Source organism: Pinus tabuliformis, chromosome 3_1, assembly GCF_031772625.1.
Source record: "Pinus tabuliformis cultivar Carrire ecotype Pingquan chromosome 3_1, CPIR1, whole genome shotgun sequence".
Classification (NCBI taxonomy): Eukaryota; Viridiplantae; Streptophyta; class Pinopsida; order Pinales; family Pinaceae; genus Pinus; species Pinus tabuliformis.
Window position 1 is genome coordinate 810,982,248 of NC_142301.1, and position 15,873 is coordinate 810,998,120.

The 15,873-nt window shown below is 36.8% G+C and overlaps 1 non-coding gene across 1 annotated transcript; it reads right to left on the reverse strand.

Annotated features, from left to right (window-relative positions):
* Positions 1-742: 742 nt before the first annotated feature.
* Positions 743-815, reverse strand: TRNAK-UUU (transfer RNA lysine (anticodon UUU)). Its single transcript has one exon. It is a non-coding gene; the product is annotated as a tRNA-Lys (tRNA).
* Positions 816-15,873: the final 15,058 nt, after the last annotated feature.

Here is a 15,873-nt window from a genome sequence, read left to right on the forward strand (position 1 = left end):
TGTAGGAATGAGTTGCTATTATCCTCCCCGGAGTTCCAGTTCCATTATTAATTGGCTTACCTAAACACAAGTGAGTTTTAGTGTTATCATGATACCTTAAGTAAGTAAAAATAGATATCACTTGAACACTTTTCATCCATCTTCACATTCAAATAACCAATAATTTCCATGAGAAATAAACAATTAATAAAAATCACCTCTAAGAAAAAACACTACTAATACCTTCCATATTCGTCAATCTTCACATGCAAATAACCAATAATTTCCTTGAGAAATAAACAATTAATAAAAACACTACTAAGAGAAAACACAATAATTTCCGAAAAATAAACCAATACCAATACCAATACCAATACCAATACCATCCATATTAGCAAAATCTTCCGTGAGAAATAAACAACTAATAAAAACACTACTAATACCTTCCATATTAGCAAAATCTGTATGAGTTTCGCCGGCAAGTCTAACTGTTAGTAAAAATAAACAACTAATAAAAACACTACTAATACCTTCCATATTAGCAAAATCTGTATGAGTTTCGCCGGCAAGTCTGACGGTTAGTAAACGCAACAGTTATAGCAAAATCTGTATGAGTTTCGCCGGCAAGTCTAACTGTTAGTAAAAATAAACAACTAATAAAAACACTACTAATACCTTCCATATTAGCAAAATCTGTATGAGTTTCGCCGGCAAGTCTGACGGTTAGTAAACGCAACAGTTATGGCCAAAATATAGCAAAAGACGCCGTCTGTGGGAATCGAACCCACGACCACGTGGTTAAAAGCCACGCGCTCTACCAGCTGAGCTAAGACGGCTTTACATTCACAAAATGCAAGGCTCTTGATGATAAGTTTCATATTCAATTTAATTTACTTATGTGAAGTAACTTTGAAGCACAATGCAAATTCATGTTTGAAGTCAACCAATAAACCATGAATTGTTAATTCAACATATTTCGTTCAAGAGTGTAACTAACATAAATTTAATGTTTAATTGGTTTCCATTTGGGTTTAAAGGTAAGAGTGGTTGCTAATTAGGTTTAAGAGTGTTTTTTATGTTTAAAATTATTATAATAATATTTATGAAGGTATCATCATATTATTATTATTGAAAATTTAAATCTAGGGGAGTATAATAATCATTTTATCTAATTACTCAAAATTATCTTAATTGACATAAGTTACTCTAATTGCATATATATAATGCATGCTCCAAAAAACATAACTCATTTCATATGACATTTTTCTTAATTAATTAATTAAATTAAAAGCAAAAAAGAGTAAACCTACTTTTGAGATAAATCTCAACCTTTGATTCGTGACTACTATTACAAATAATATGTAGAAGTTAAATCCCTAATATCTACCTAAAAATTATTGATCACTGAATTAATATTTAGGGAACCTATTTCAAAATAGACATGCCTATCAATGTAATCTTGATGATAAGGATGAACCTTCCACAAAATATTTATAGAATATTTTTAATAATTGTTAGAATAGAGGGTTGGACTTCTCACAAAAATAGTTATGCCATTTTTACTTCTCAAATTAATTAAAAAAAATGTCATATCCACGAATGTCATTAAAATCTTATTACTTATTGTCAATTTATTATATTTTTCTTGTTGCATGTTTTTTTTAATGTCTATAAGTTTAACACATTTTTTATTAATAATAATAATAATATTTAAAATAGCATTATAATTTAGTTAATTTTTATGAATTTTTTATTTTATTTTATTTTGACAATCTGGGATGTATAAAGAGATAAGTGTTTTGATCCCTATTATCATACCAACCATTAGTTTATATGGTCATTTCAGTTATGTTGTAAAGAAATTAAAATTTGAATGTCAAATATGATGGTTATTAGAATTCATATATGTTCACTAGATGTAATAAGAAGGATGATTGATTCAACTCATATAGTTTAATGCAAGCAATGAGGTTTTTTGGCTACATATATTAATGTGTAATTCTAGGTTAAAAACCCCTTGAGCAGGTGTGAATGAGGCAATGTGCAGGCTTTGGGTGACTTTGACGGCATAGATACACCCCTTAATTTGGGTAAAAAAATATTTTATAAGATGTGTTATTTTCAACTAGTTATTTGGTACCTCCTAGCATTTCATTTAATATTTTTAATTCTTTGTTGTTTTACACTATCACCTATACTTATACTTATTTTCTAATTGATTTTTATTTCAATAATGGCAAAAGGTAATGTTCTTACACTTATAATAAAGGCCAAAAAGTCATTGATTTTTATTTCAGTAATGGTGAAGGTAATGCTCTTAAACTTATAATAAAGGCCAGAAAGTCAATGATAATGGTGATCTCATGTACAATGTTTTACCTTAACTGAGAGTTGAGGTCAAGTAAAGGTTGGAGAGCATAATCATGTAAATGCTAAAGAGTGTAATCATGCAAAGATTGAAGGTAATGTAGCTCCATCAATTACACTCCAAGGTGCAAGTTCAAGTAAGGGTATTAGTATTATTAGAAGTTGGACAAAAGAGGACATGATGAAAGTAAATAACCAAGTTGAAATTTAAGGGTCTCTCGTAATAGAATATGTGAGAAAATATGGAATTACACCAACATCATTTCACTTCCTTAAATTATCTCATATGTACAAAGAGAAAAGAACTTGTTAAAATTTGACTAAACAAGAGGATGAAGAAACAGTTGATTGGTGTAAGGAGATCACTGAAATGGTCCAAGGTTTGGAGCTAATACAACTAAAATATAGTGTTGCTCAAATATGCCAACGAAGGCCAAATCCATTTAAAGTTGGATTTCTTGGCAAATTGTGATGGGTAAGACACAACAAAAGGCGTCAAAACCTTATATTATGAACAATCAAGGACCCAAATAGAGATAGAGCTTTGATTGCATACCCTATAGTTATGACCATATTATATGACAATTTATCTAAAGCATCTGAAGAAAATTCATATGCTTCCTAGTAAAACATTGAACTATGAAAAAGACTAGATACAAGCTAGAAATAATTATCATATGCAAATCACTACTAAGAGAGGAAGTAGAAATGAGCCAAAGTGCTTCGTAAACCTATACAGAGTGGATAATTATTATGTGTTGTGCAAATGTAATGTTATATTCATAACTAGATCCTATTTTCTTATTTTCTTATGAGGAAGGAAAATCTAAAGACTTGATAAAAAATTATGAGTCAAGAGTGTGCATGGTTGTTCATGCTAATTTATGGATGACAAAAAAAATAATTTATGAATTGTATTTACCATTTTGTTGTTTCTTTAGCTATAGGTATCTCACCTAATATTGAAAATTTATTGGTATTTGATGTCCATGGTAACCACTTTGCTTTGAAAAGTTGTGAGGGAGACACACAAGGTAGGGATAAACTTGTTCGCATTGCCTACGCACACTACTCACGGGTTGCAACCCATTTATGTGAGTTTGTTTATATCTTTAAAGACTTACTTTAAGATTGAGAAAGGAAATTGGATGAAAAAAACTTGAGGGTAGAAGTAGAAGGAATTGAATTCACCAATAACATGGTGTGTACCCAAGCATTTGAAACATATGTTGAAGAAGATGCAATATTGCGGTAGCCATGTTGAGTTTATCCCAAGGAAATTATTGTTCAACCATTTAGTGACAATAATGAACATGTGAGTGCTACTTCGAAAAATGATAATTCATTTTAATTGAATATGGAAGTTGTTGTGCCACATGCACCACATATAAATGATGCAACTAATAATTAAAATAACGCCATTGAAATGAAAATGATTGAAAATAATTGATTAATAAGAAGTGACACAAAGAAAATGACATCACCAAGCCAAGTGAACCTACTTAAGTGGCTAACAGAACCATGGAACAAATGAGAAAGTTATAAACTTTATTTTCTCAAATGGCCAAAAATAAGAGTTTCTTCTAAGAAATTATAACATTCATATCCTTAATAATTCACAATTTGCAATAAATCTATTAACCCTCATTATTCGTTCAAAGGCCATCCTTATATGTTATTTTGTAACACATCCAATTATTCATGGTTTTGAGCACAAGTAAGAACTATTCTTTTCTAATGTCATAGTGAATGAAACTAATAGAATGGAAACCAAACCTAGATTAAGAAAATGCATCATACTTGACTTACTTAGCTAATTTCTATGTTCGACATCCCAATTTCTTAAGAAGTTTTATGTTCAAGCTAGCCATATGTAATGCCAATTTTTTTTAGATAGAACAATTTTTTTGACAAGGATTTCCTTTATTTGAGATTCATCTATATTAAAAAATATATTTTTATATTTTCTTTGTTCATGAATAACATTTCTCATATATAATTTTCTAAAATTGTCATAAATGTTATTCATAATGAATTTTCAATTTAATGATAATATTTTAATTTGTAAACACAGATTTGCAACACAATAAAATCAATAAAATAACCATGAATGTATAAACAAACATAAAATAATTTATATATAAAACCTAACATTAATCAATAAGACAAGAACCATCTTACAAATTTACTGTAGCCATATAACAATGAATGTAGAACTAAAAAAATTAACAACTAAATAAAAATTCATATAAAACCACATTGGCATATTGTTCTCATTACGAAACATCACAAAATACATATTCATATGTGTTGTCGCTTTTTCTAGCACTTGGAGCAGCAGTACTTTAGGAGATATAGAAAGCTTCCTAGAGAGAGCCTCTAGGTTGATTGTAGACTAGTGCCTAGGACATCTTAGATAGAGAAGTGCTTTGGAATATTATCAATGGAGCTTTCTGCTACACTCCAATTATCACGTAATAAAAAAGGAATAAAGGGGGCTTGGTTCAATAATCTGTCATCCAGGTAAACTCAAGCCAATACATGGATCCAAATGCTCAGGGGGTTAAAACGGGGCCAATATTTAAGAGAAATGTCTCGTTCTAGTGGTCGACACACAACAATAGGCAACTAAATATTGGAGTTGTAGTAGAGGTGAAGAGGAGGAGAGAAAGGAGGGAAATAGATGCATAGGGATGTAAACAAGATGGAATCCTAAGAAGCAATGTTCTGGTAGAAGGAAGGAAGGCAGAAGAGATGGAATGATAGGAATTGCGGAGCACAAATTAAGGTTTCATGTTCTATAGTTCAGGGATACACTTATCACTAATCAGTATATGTAAATCTGTGCTCATACATGTACAGTAGGCTATCTAATAACACAAGTAAATCTATAATTACCACATGTAAATCTATGCTCATATAGGTACTGTAGGCTATCGAATAACACAAGTAAATCTGTAATCACCACAGGCACTGTTACTACTTAGCAACATACATATAACCATGAAAGAATGAGATTGATAGCTCCATTACAAAATTTCATTAGGAAGAAGAACATATACGAAATGAGAGTTACAGAGAGGAAAAATATACTACTTATAGCCATGATTGGAATCACCAAATAGTTTCATTAATCCTCAAAAATCATTCCAATTGACCGGTCCATTACATTTAGTCACACATTGCAAGAGTCCCTCATGAACAAGTAATTAGAACCAAAATGGAATCACATAATTTGGACCACTACGGGTGCAGAATTTCAAAACATCTTTTAAGTGTTTCTTCCCCCTTTTTATAAGGAGAGGGAGAGCTTAAAAATAGTTACAAAAAATATCTCAGCTAGAGCTCCAGTTGTCTAATCGACTAGCTGTCTTGGCATGTGATAGCGCTGTTGCCCAAATGATTACAATCAGGATTTGATTCCTTTCTTGAAATACAACAATTGCAGAATAAAATAAAATAAAGAAAACTGAAAGATGATGGGAGTAAAATATCCCTATGTTGTTCCTGTTATGGCCTCTGCCTAGGCCACATCTCTACCACGATGATTCAGCTAGTTCGCCTGTCGCTTTCCTCTTTAACCTATTGAATTCCCCACTCTATGGAGCTAGGAGAGATCTATTGTGGTGGCCTTGGTGGTGTCGTGAAATCATAGCTGCCAACTCGTCCATCCCCTTAACTTACTGTATTATGCTATCAGAGCATTACCGCATTGGGACTTTTACTCTAAAAGGCGTCACATAATGGCAAGTCCCGGTCTCCCTTGGCCCCCTTTGGTTTAGCCTTTTTCTGTGTTTCTGGATAATAGGACCAAGGGTTGTGACCTAGGTCTTGGCCTTTGTATCAGAGGTTTCTTATTGGTGACTTGCACTTGGGGATGTAACTTGGAGTGATGGGATCTCAGGTTTCGTTGATTGTCGATTGCCCACCACTTTCTACGCTTAGCCCTTGGTTCTTTGGTTCTTTATGTGATCGTGTTTTAGCCCCCTTATCGAAGCCCCTTTATCGCATGATCACAATGAGAGGTTTCACTACAGAATGATGCCTCATTTCGTTGATCATTGATTGTGATTGGTGATGTCATCACTGCCACATGTCACTTCCTTAGTGGTGACACCTATCACCTAGATATGCCCCCATAAGACCCTGAAAACTCCATATCAACATGCCACGTGTCCTCCATATTGCCACGTCAAGGTGATGTCAGCGCCACCGTGTCTTTATCGGCTCCAATAGTGCTCTGCCACGTGGCCCCTAAAGGAGAGAGATGTTGACAATAGCAACAAGAAATGCTATAAATAACATTGTTATAGATAGCATTTCAGGATATATTCCAATTTTAATTTGTTCTTGAATTAAAATTTGAATTTAGTCTCACCAGTTGTTTGAAAAATAATTAATTAATTCATCTTGAGTTAATTAGTTGGAGAAATTCAAACATGAAATCTTTGTGAAGTCATGCAACAGTTATCCCTTTGATTGAGGAAGTTATCCCTTAATTAAGGAGATAAGGATGAGTTGTATTTGAATTGTAATTAGTTAGCTCAGTTAATTGAGTTAAGTCCAGTTAAATTAGTTCCAAATAGTTTGAGGAACTAACTATGAGTTCAGTCAGTTAATGCATGCATGCATGCAACTAGTGTTCTCTAGATATATGATTATTCTCTCATAAATAACTCATGCATGTCAGTTCAAACAAAGACCCAATTGACATTAAAGGCAGGGATAATGTACTATCAGTTGGAATAATATTCCCATGAGGAAATCTCTTACATGCAGAAGGATTTCATTCCTTGAGGATTGCACAGTTTCTACAGAGGTCAGTGTAGTGTGTGAGGTGAGAATCACACAGGTTACAACTAGAGGACCCAGGGAAAACTGCGCAAGGAAATAGGAGGGTTGGAGGACAGAGGATAAGGTATATGTGTTGTCTTTTCTGTCTATAGCAATAGTGAGGGATTGTACTGAGAGTTGGATAGCTTGAGAGCTAAAGATTTGTGTAATCCTGAGATATTTCCACTTGTATGATAATACAAATAGTGGGGTATTTAGCTAAGGCTTTCCCTAGAGTATTATTTTGTGTTTCATGTGTGATTGTTTCTTCTTATCTGTTATATGTGTTTTGTTTGATCTTGCTCAAAATCAATTAAGCTTCCGCAAGTTTGATAGTAGAAGTAGATTAAGTATTTTGTTTTAGCACATTGCATAGTCAATTTAATCTATAGTGAGAATTTATACATGGTATTAGAGCTAGTTGATCTATAGAGAAATTTCTACATGGTATTGGAGAAAAGGTGATGAGAGCTGTGAACAGCATATTGAGAAGGGAGAAGTTCAAAGTTTGAAGTTCTTGATTGTAGGTACAAAATCGATTTCTTATCACATCTCAAAGTTCCCCAATGGGGTTCAATAGCTTGAGACTCGCGTATGCCCTGGATGGAAGCTCGAATTACATAGCATGGAAGGATCGCATGGAAGCCTATTAGAAGACAATGGTTTGAAGGACTTCATTGATCAAGAAGTCCCTAAGCCAGCAACAGCTAATTCCCAAGAATTGGCAGAATAAAAGAAATGTGTGGCGAGAGAAAGGAGGATTCTTCTGGAGGGAGTTAGAGACCATATTGTCTTGAGTCTCCATGGGAAGGAAACTTTGTTTTCAATGTGGAAGACATTGAAGGACCTATATCAGAACAACAACGACCAGAGGAAACTGGCGCTGAAGGAAAAGCTTCGGAAAATCAAGTGTGAAAAGGGCAACACGATTTCTACATATTTGAACAAGCTCACCACCTGCAGAGATGAGCTTGGAAGTGTAGGAATCACGACAGTCGATGATGATATGGTGAGTCTTGCTCTCCTCGATCTTCCTAAGAGTTGGCATAGCTACCAGGACTCAGTGAATGGAAGACAGAAACTACTAGATTGGGAACGACTCTGGTTGGATCTGATGTAGGAGGAGATCAGGAGGAGCACTAGAGATGGTTCTTCATCTAAGAATGATGATGAATAAAATCTAGCCTTAGCTAGTAAGGCAAGGAAAGGGAAGGAGAAGGATTCTCATTCCAAATCGAGTTCTTCCCATGGAGGGAAGAAGATTGACAAATCTAAAGTGAGATGCTTTAATTGTCATGAGGTGGGCCATTATGCAACTAATTGTCCATTGAAGAAATCCAAGAAGGGATCCTCGAAAGGATCAGAAGGTGAGGAACTAGCCTCACAGTTCGAATTGGATTTTACCTTCAACGCATGCATGGTTTCATCGATGGTGGGTTGTGTTTGGTATCTTGACAGTGGAGCCTCATTCCACATGACTGGCGATAAAAGTTTATTCAGTACCTTGGAGGAGAAAGACCTCAAGATACTCACAGAGATGGGTGATGATGAAAGGTTTAGTGTTTCAAGAGTGGGCACAATTGCTTTTCAAAGGGAGCATGGAGCTCTCATCACCTTGACAGATGTGAAGTATGTGCCTGGAATGAAGAAGAACTTAGTATCGATCATGATGTTGGAGGACAAAGGCTACAATGTTGTCTTCAATAAGGGAAAGGTTTTCCTTAGACACATCACCATGGGACAAGTGAAGCAAATAAGTTCAAGAGTCAAGAACCTGTTTGCTCTTGAGGTTCAAGATGCATGCAAATCCTTGAGGAGCAAGGCAAACATTAAAGACTTGGTGGTTGAGAGGGAAAGTAAATTACCTCTCACCATACATCCCCAAAAGAAGTCTCATACAATTTTGGAGTAGCCACAAGTGGAGATGTTGAGAGGAGATCGAGTGGAGGCATCCACTCATGTAGAGACCTCCAATAGGGGTAAATTTCGAGCCAAGTGGGCAGAGGGAGTACATGCAGCCATACCTCCAAGTGTGAGGTGGCACAATGTGAAGTGATAGTCCCAAGAAGGCTGAAATAGGGGCAAGATCCTTGAGGTACCCAACCTCTTTGATTAGACCTTTCTACAAGAGCCCCGATGAGGAGTAGCAAGACTCGCTGAGTGGGTAGAGACAGATGCAGATGGAGTGGTAGAGGGAGCTTTAGCATCAGAGAGTGTTTCTAGCCCAACAGGGAGGTCAGTTGGGAGATCAATTACTTACTTCTCAGTAACTGAGTTGCAGTGCAGCAGTGGGCAGCACGATGCAACATGATGAGAGGAGGTGCAGTGTGGATGCAGTGTTGGGAGAAAGGACTAGCAGCAACATGGATGCAGTGGGAGGAATCAGTGGGATTGATGCAGTCAAAGATCAAACTAACAGAGGCTAGAGCAGTTAGATACTGAAGAGCATAGAGAAGGATTGACAACAGTGCAAAAAGGTTGAGTCAGCAGAAGCACAGAGTTTTCAGTCGACAGAGGCAATAGTAGTCAGAGACTTTGATGATAGAGGCATCATACTGATTCAAGTTGGATATCTTTTGTTTCTAGAGTTGTTGGAGCAACAACACTTGAGAGAAGTGTTGCATGCAGAACATTCCAAAGGTTCAGGATTGGGATCGGGATTGAGTTAAATTCCTTTCTTGTTGAGAGGGAGTGTTGAAAATAGCAACAAGAAATGCTAAAAATAGAAATGTTATAAATAGCATTGCTATAGATAACATTTCAGGATATATTCCAATTTTAATTTGTCCTTGAATTAAAATTCAAATTTAGTCTCACCAACAGTTTGAAAAATAATTAATTAATTCATCTTTAGTTAATTAGTTGGAGAAATTCAAACATGAAGTCTTTGTGAAGTCATGCAACAGTGATCCCTTTGATTGAGGAAGTTATCCCTTAATTAAGGAGATAAGGATGAGTTGTATTTGAGTTGTAATTAATTAGCCCAGTTAACTGAGTTAAGTCCAGTTAAATTAATTCCAAACAATTTGAGGAACTCACTGTGAGTTCAGTGAGTTAATGCATGCATGCATGCAACTAGTGTTCACCATATAACTGAATATTCTCTCATAAATAACTCATGCATGTCAGTTCAGACAAAGACCTAGTTGACAATAAAGGCAAGGACAGTGTACTATCAGTTGGAAGAATATTCCCATGAGGAAATCTCTTGCATGTAGAAGGATTTCATTCCTTGAGGATTGCGCGGTTTCTATAGAGGTCAGTGCAGTGTGTGAGGTGAGAATCACACAGGTTACAGCTAGAGGACCCAGGGAAAACTGTGAAAGGAAATAGGAGGTTTAGAGGACAGAGGAGAAGGCATATGTGTTGTCTATTATGTCTATGAGCAACAATGAAAGATTGTACTAAGAGCTGGATAGCTTGAGAGCTAAAGTTTTGTGTAATCTTGGGATATTTCCACTTGTATGATAATACAGATAGCGGGATTTTTATCTGAGGCTTTCCATAGAGTATTATTCTGTGTTTCATGTGTGATTGTTTCTTCTTCTCTGTTATATGTGTTCTGTTTGATCTTGTTCAAAATCGATTAAGCTTCTGCAAGTTTGATAGTAGAAGTAGATTAAGTATTTTGATTTAGTACATTGCACAATCAGTTTAATCTACAGTGAGAATATCTACATGGTATAAGAGCTAGTTGATCTATAGAGAAATTTCTACAAGAGAAAGGGTCTGTTTGCCCTTGGTTTTTTGTTGCAAACCTTTGTTAAATTGTTTCCGGCCCTCCCAGCATTTCAACACCATCGACGTATTCCTCCCACAACTTCTTAAGAGTGGTCTGTTAGACCCACTGATCATTGATATGCCTGGACCTGTCGGTCGTTGGTTTTACCCCAAACCTATAATTTCCTCATCATTGTCTGGACCCGTTGATCGTTGATCACAAGTTTTTCTCTAACCTCCCCTACTTCTATTGTGGAAAACTCTAATTGCGATTTGCGATGTGCTCTCAGACCTCCGATATGCTCCTCTCCTTCATTTCAAAGGCAACATAACCCCTGAACTTCAATAGGCCATATCTTCTGATCCAGAAGTCCATTTTCGGACTTCCATATACCATTGATAAGGAATCCATATACTTCTCTTTCCTCTCAAACATATTCAACTCAATTATAATACGAGGAAGCTATAGAAAGCATTTTACCCCTCAACAAAACCACAGGCATTTGATGCATAGAACTTAGCGCAATGGAAGAAAGATGTAGCCAAGGCGAGCAGAATAATCTTGGAGGGAGCGTGAGACCACATTGTCTCAAATATCCATGGGAAAGAAACTCCTTTCACAATGTGGAAGGCATTGACAAAGATGTTCAAGAATACTAGTGATCATAGAAAACTAGCCCTCAAAGACAAACTGCGAAAAATTAAAATGGAGAAGAATGATATTATTCCATAATATCTCACCAAATTTACATGAGTTCGAGATGAGCTTCGAGGGGTTGGTGTGACTGTTGCAGAAGTAGACTTGGTGAGACTAGCTCTTCTAAGCCTTCCAAAAAGTTGTCATACCTACTAGGACTTGGTGAATGGAAGGGGAAATTCACTGAAGTGGTAAAGGTTGTGGCTTGACTTGGTACAAGAAGAGTTCAGGGGAAATAATCAGGATGGAACTTCATCCAAAGTAGAGGATGGAAAAAAATTTGTATTGGCTAGAAAGGGCATGAAGGGCAAAGGGAAGAATTATCAAACCAAACCAGAATCCAACCAAGGGGGAAAGAAGAAAGACTTGTTCAAAATAAAATGCTTCAATTGTCATGAATTTGGGCACTATGCTACAAAGTGTCCACACAAAAAGTATAGCAAGTAGAACTCAGGAGGAGTAGCAGGTAAGGCATTGGCTTCAAATTTAGAGCTTGACTTCACCCTTATTACATGCATGGCCATCACTGTGATGGGGATTTTGTGGTACTTGGATTCGGGTGCCTCGTTCCACATGACAAGGTGTAGAGAGTTTTTTAGTGACCTAGAGGAGAAATATATTCATATGCATATTGAACTAGGGGACGAGGAAAGGTACAGTACTATCGGGATTGGTACAATAACCTTTTAGAGGGATTTGTGATCCCCTCTTCGCCTCAAAGATGTCATGTTTGTTCCAGGACTAAAGAGGAATCCCATCTTTGTAGTAGTTTTAGAAGATTGTGGTTATGGTGTGATCTTCAGCAAAGGGAAAGCATTCCTGAGACACATAGCCACTGGACAAGTGAACTCAAATTGGGGTGCGTGTGAAGAATCTGTACAAGTTGGATGTGGAATATTGTGTTGCATTAAGCAGTAAGGCAGAGAATGTACATAGTTGCAATGTCAGTGAACTTTGGCACAGGATATTGGGCCATTTGCATTATGGTGCCTTGAAAATTATATAGAAAATAACCACTAGCCTCCCTAAAGGAGCACTTGAGCATCATGATGTATGTAAAGATTGTACCTTGGGGAAGTATGTGAAATCCACATTCTATGATCAAGACAACAAAGCACATGCAGTCTTTGAAAGAGTCCACTCTGATGTTTGTGGACCTCTCTCGACAACCTCCACTGCTAGACATAAGTACTATGTTATATTTGTTGATGATTTCTTAAGGAAGTTTTGGATCTTCTTCATGCAGAAGAAGGATGAGACATTCTCAAAGTTTGTAGAGTTCAAGGCACTAGTTGAGAAAGAGACCGAAAAGAAGGTGAAGGCTCTCATGAGTGACAATGGAGGTGAGTATTTTTATAAATATTTCAAGCATTTTTGTGTGAAAGAAATAATTCGAAGAGAGTTGACAACACCCCACATCCCACAGCAGAATGGGGTAGTTGAGAGATAGAACCACATAATTGTGGGAGTTGCAAGAGCTATGCTACATGACCAAGGCCTACCACTGCATTTGTGGGCAGAGGCATGTAACACAATAGTCTACTTGTAGAACTAGAGTCCTCATCAGATTCTTGGTATGATTACACCAGAGAAGGCTTTCTCGGGGAGAAATCTGGTTGTGTCTCACTTCAAAAATTTTGGACCCTATGTGCATTGCCATGTGTCCAAAGATTCGAGGAAGAAGCTTGAGCCGGCAACAAAGTTGGGAGTATTTGTGGGTTACACCGAAACTCCACACAATGACCATGTGTACTTACCTTCCCTCGGAATGATAGTTGTGCGAAGGGATGTAAATTTTGATGAGGAAAAAGAGATGCAGTTCTCTCTTGAGAGGGAGCTTCAGATCCCACCAGAAGAGGAGATTTTAACTCCAAAGGAGGATCCTTAATAAGTTGTGGAGTAGACAAAAATAGAGGAGCGAAGAGTGGAGACACCCACTCAAGCATAAGCATCTAGAGAAGGTAGACAAATAACCAAGGAAGCTTATAGATTGGTGCAGGATGTGAGGGAGAATGTGGGAGCTCCTTAAAATTTGTGCAAGTAAAGGAAGTCACCATAGAGGTGCACTGGCTACATGGCCCTAATGACTGAGCTTGTAAAGAATGAGCCATCCTCTTTTGAGGAAGCAGTAAAGAAACCTGTTTGGGTTGATGCCATGGTAGAGGAATATGAATCCATCATGAAGAAAAAAAAATTGGAAGTCATCCCAAGACCAGCAGATAAATCAGTTCTGGGTTCAAGATGCATCTTCAAAGTTACACATGAAGCAGATGGAAGCATAGAGAAGTATAAGATAGACTTGTGGGCATTGGGTTATCTCAAGTGGAGGGAATTGACTATGAGGAAACCTTTGCTCCTGTAGCAAGGTATTCATCTATTAGATCAAATATTCTTGCACTGGCTACACAGATGGGGTGGAATATTCACTAGATGGATGTAAAAACAACATTTCTCAATGGTGTTATTGAGGAGGAGGTGTACATAGAGCAACTAGAAGGTTTTGAGACATTTTATCAAGAGTTTCATGTGTGCATACTCAATTGAGCATTGTACAGTCTCAAACAAGTACCCCGTGTTCGGTACATCGGGATCGACAATTATCTCAGTGGTCTGGGCTTCTCCAAAAGTGAAGCAGATGTGAACCTCTATCATATTTTGGTATAAGGTAAATTGATTATCATTGTTTTATATTTTGATGATTTAGTATTAACTAGTGATAAGTAGTTGATCAACTCTTGCAAGGAGGACCTTGCAAGGGAATTTGGGATGAAGGACATGGGTCTCATGCACTACTTCCTCGGGCTGAAAGTATGGCAAGGCGATGGGGAATTGTTTGTATCTCAAGGAAATTATGCAAATGAGATACTGTATAGATTTTGCTCGGAGAGTTGTAAGCCCATGGAGAGACCTCTAGCGGCCAACTGGAGGAAGGAGATTTCCACTTCAGGTGAAGAGGTGGATGCTACCATTTATTGGCAGTTAGTGGATTCACTGATGTGTCTTGTGAACACACAACTAATATTTTCTATGCAGTCAACCAGCTGAGACAAGCTATGGTTAGGTCAACCAAATTGTTTTGGAAGGTAATAAAGCATGTTTTATGGTACCTTGGAGGCACTACCCAATATGGATTATGGTACAGATGGACAAAGGGAGTGAAGTTGTGTGTATTCACAGATGCAGATTAAGCAGGGAGTCCATTTGACCGAAAGAGTACATTAGGTGGAATTTTTAGTGTTGAGTCCACAACAGTTTCTTGGTACAACAAGAAGCAAAGATCTATGGAGCTCAACTTGGCAGAAGAAGAATACATGCCTGCCCAGTCAAGAAACATGTGAGCAATCCGGATGAGAAAGATACTTGTGGCACTATTTGGTCAGATGATGGATCCAATGGTGATCTATTGTGATAATCAGAGTTGCATTAAGCTCTCTCAGAATCTGGTATTTCACGATTGATCTAAGAATATAGATGTCTAGTATCATCATTTATGGCACTGTGTGCAGAGGCATATAATGTTGCTACAATAAATTCTGACAAAGGAACAAGATGCTGACATCTTGACAAAGGATTTGTCAAGAAGAAAGTTCAAGTTCCATAGATGCAGGATAGGGGTGGTTGAAAATCCCTTTCTTGTTGAGAGGGAGTGTTGATAAATGCAACAAGAAAGTCTCAATTTGATTTTGCCTTCATCAAATTGAGAAAATTTCAATTTTCACATCAACAGACAACTTGGATGTAGTTAACTTGTGTGACATGGCTTGTGTCAATCAGTTTACTCAGTAAATTCGAGTTCGAGGGCTTGGAGTTTAGTTAAGAATGTGTGATTATTAATTTGTAGCAATCAAGGTCAATTATTTCAAGTTGTTTTTAGTTAAACTGGTTCTAATTGTTGATAGAACTAGTGGAAGATCAATTGTGCAGTGGGACAATAGTGTAACTCAATGATCATCCAGTTAATTGATCAATCGACCAAAAATAGCTAGTGCATGCAGAGAATTCGAGTTTCCCAGCTGTGGTGGAGATTCCAAGGCATTGTAACATCAATTGTAGACTATTATAGAGTGTACAGGTGTTGCATGCAACCAGATGATCAACCTTGGGAATTGCACAATCAATTGGAGTAAAATTCATGAATAATAGGAGCCTAATTCCTCAGGAATTGCGCAAGGAAATAGGGACTCAAGTTGAGGCAGAAATTGACTAAGTCGGGATCAGAGCTTCTCATTGAGTAGAGAGATAGGTTATTCACTTGCAAGTTGTTCTCAGAGCAAGCA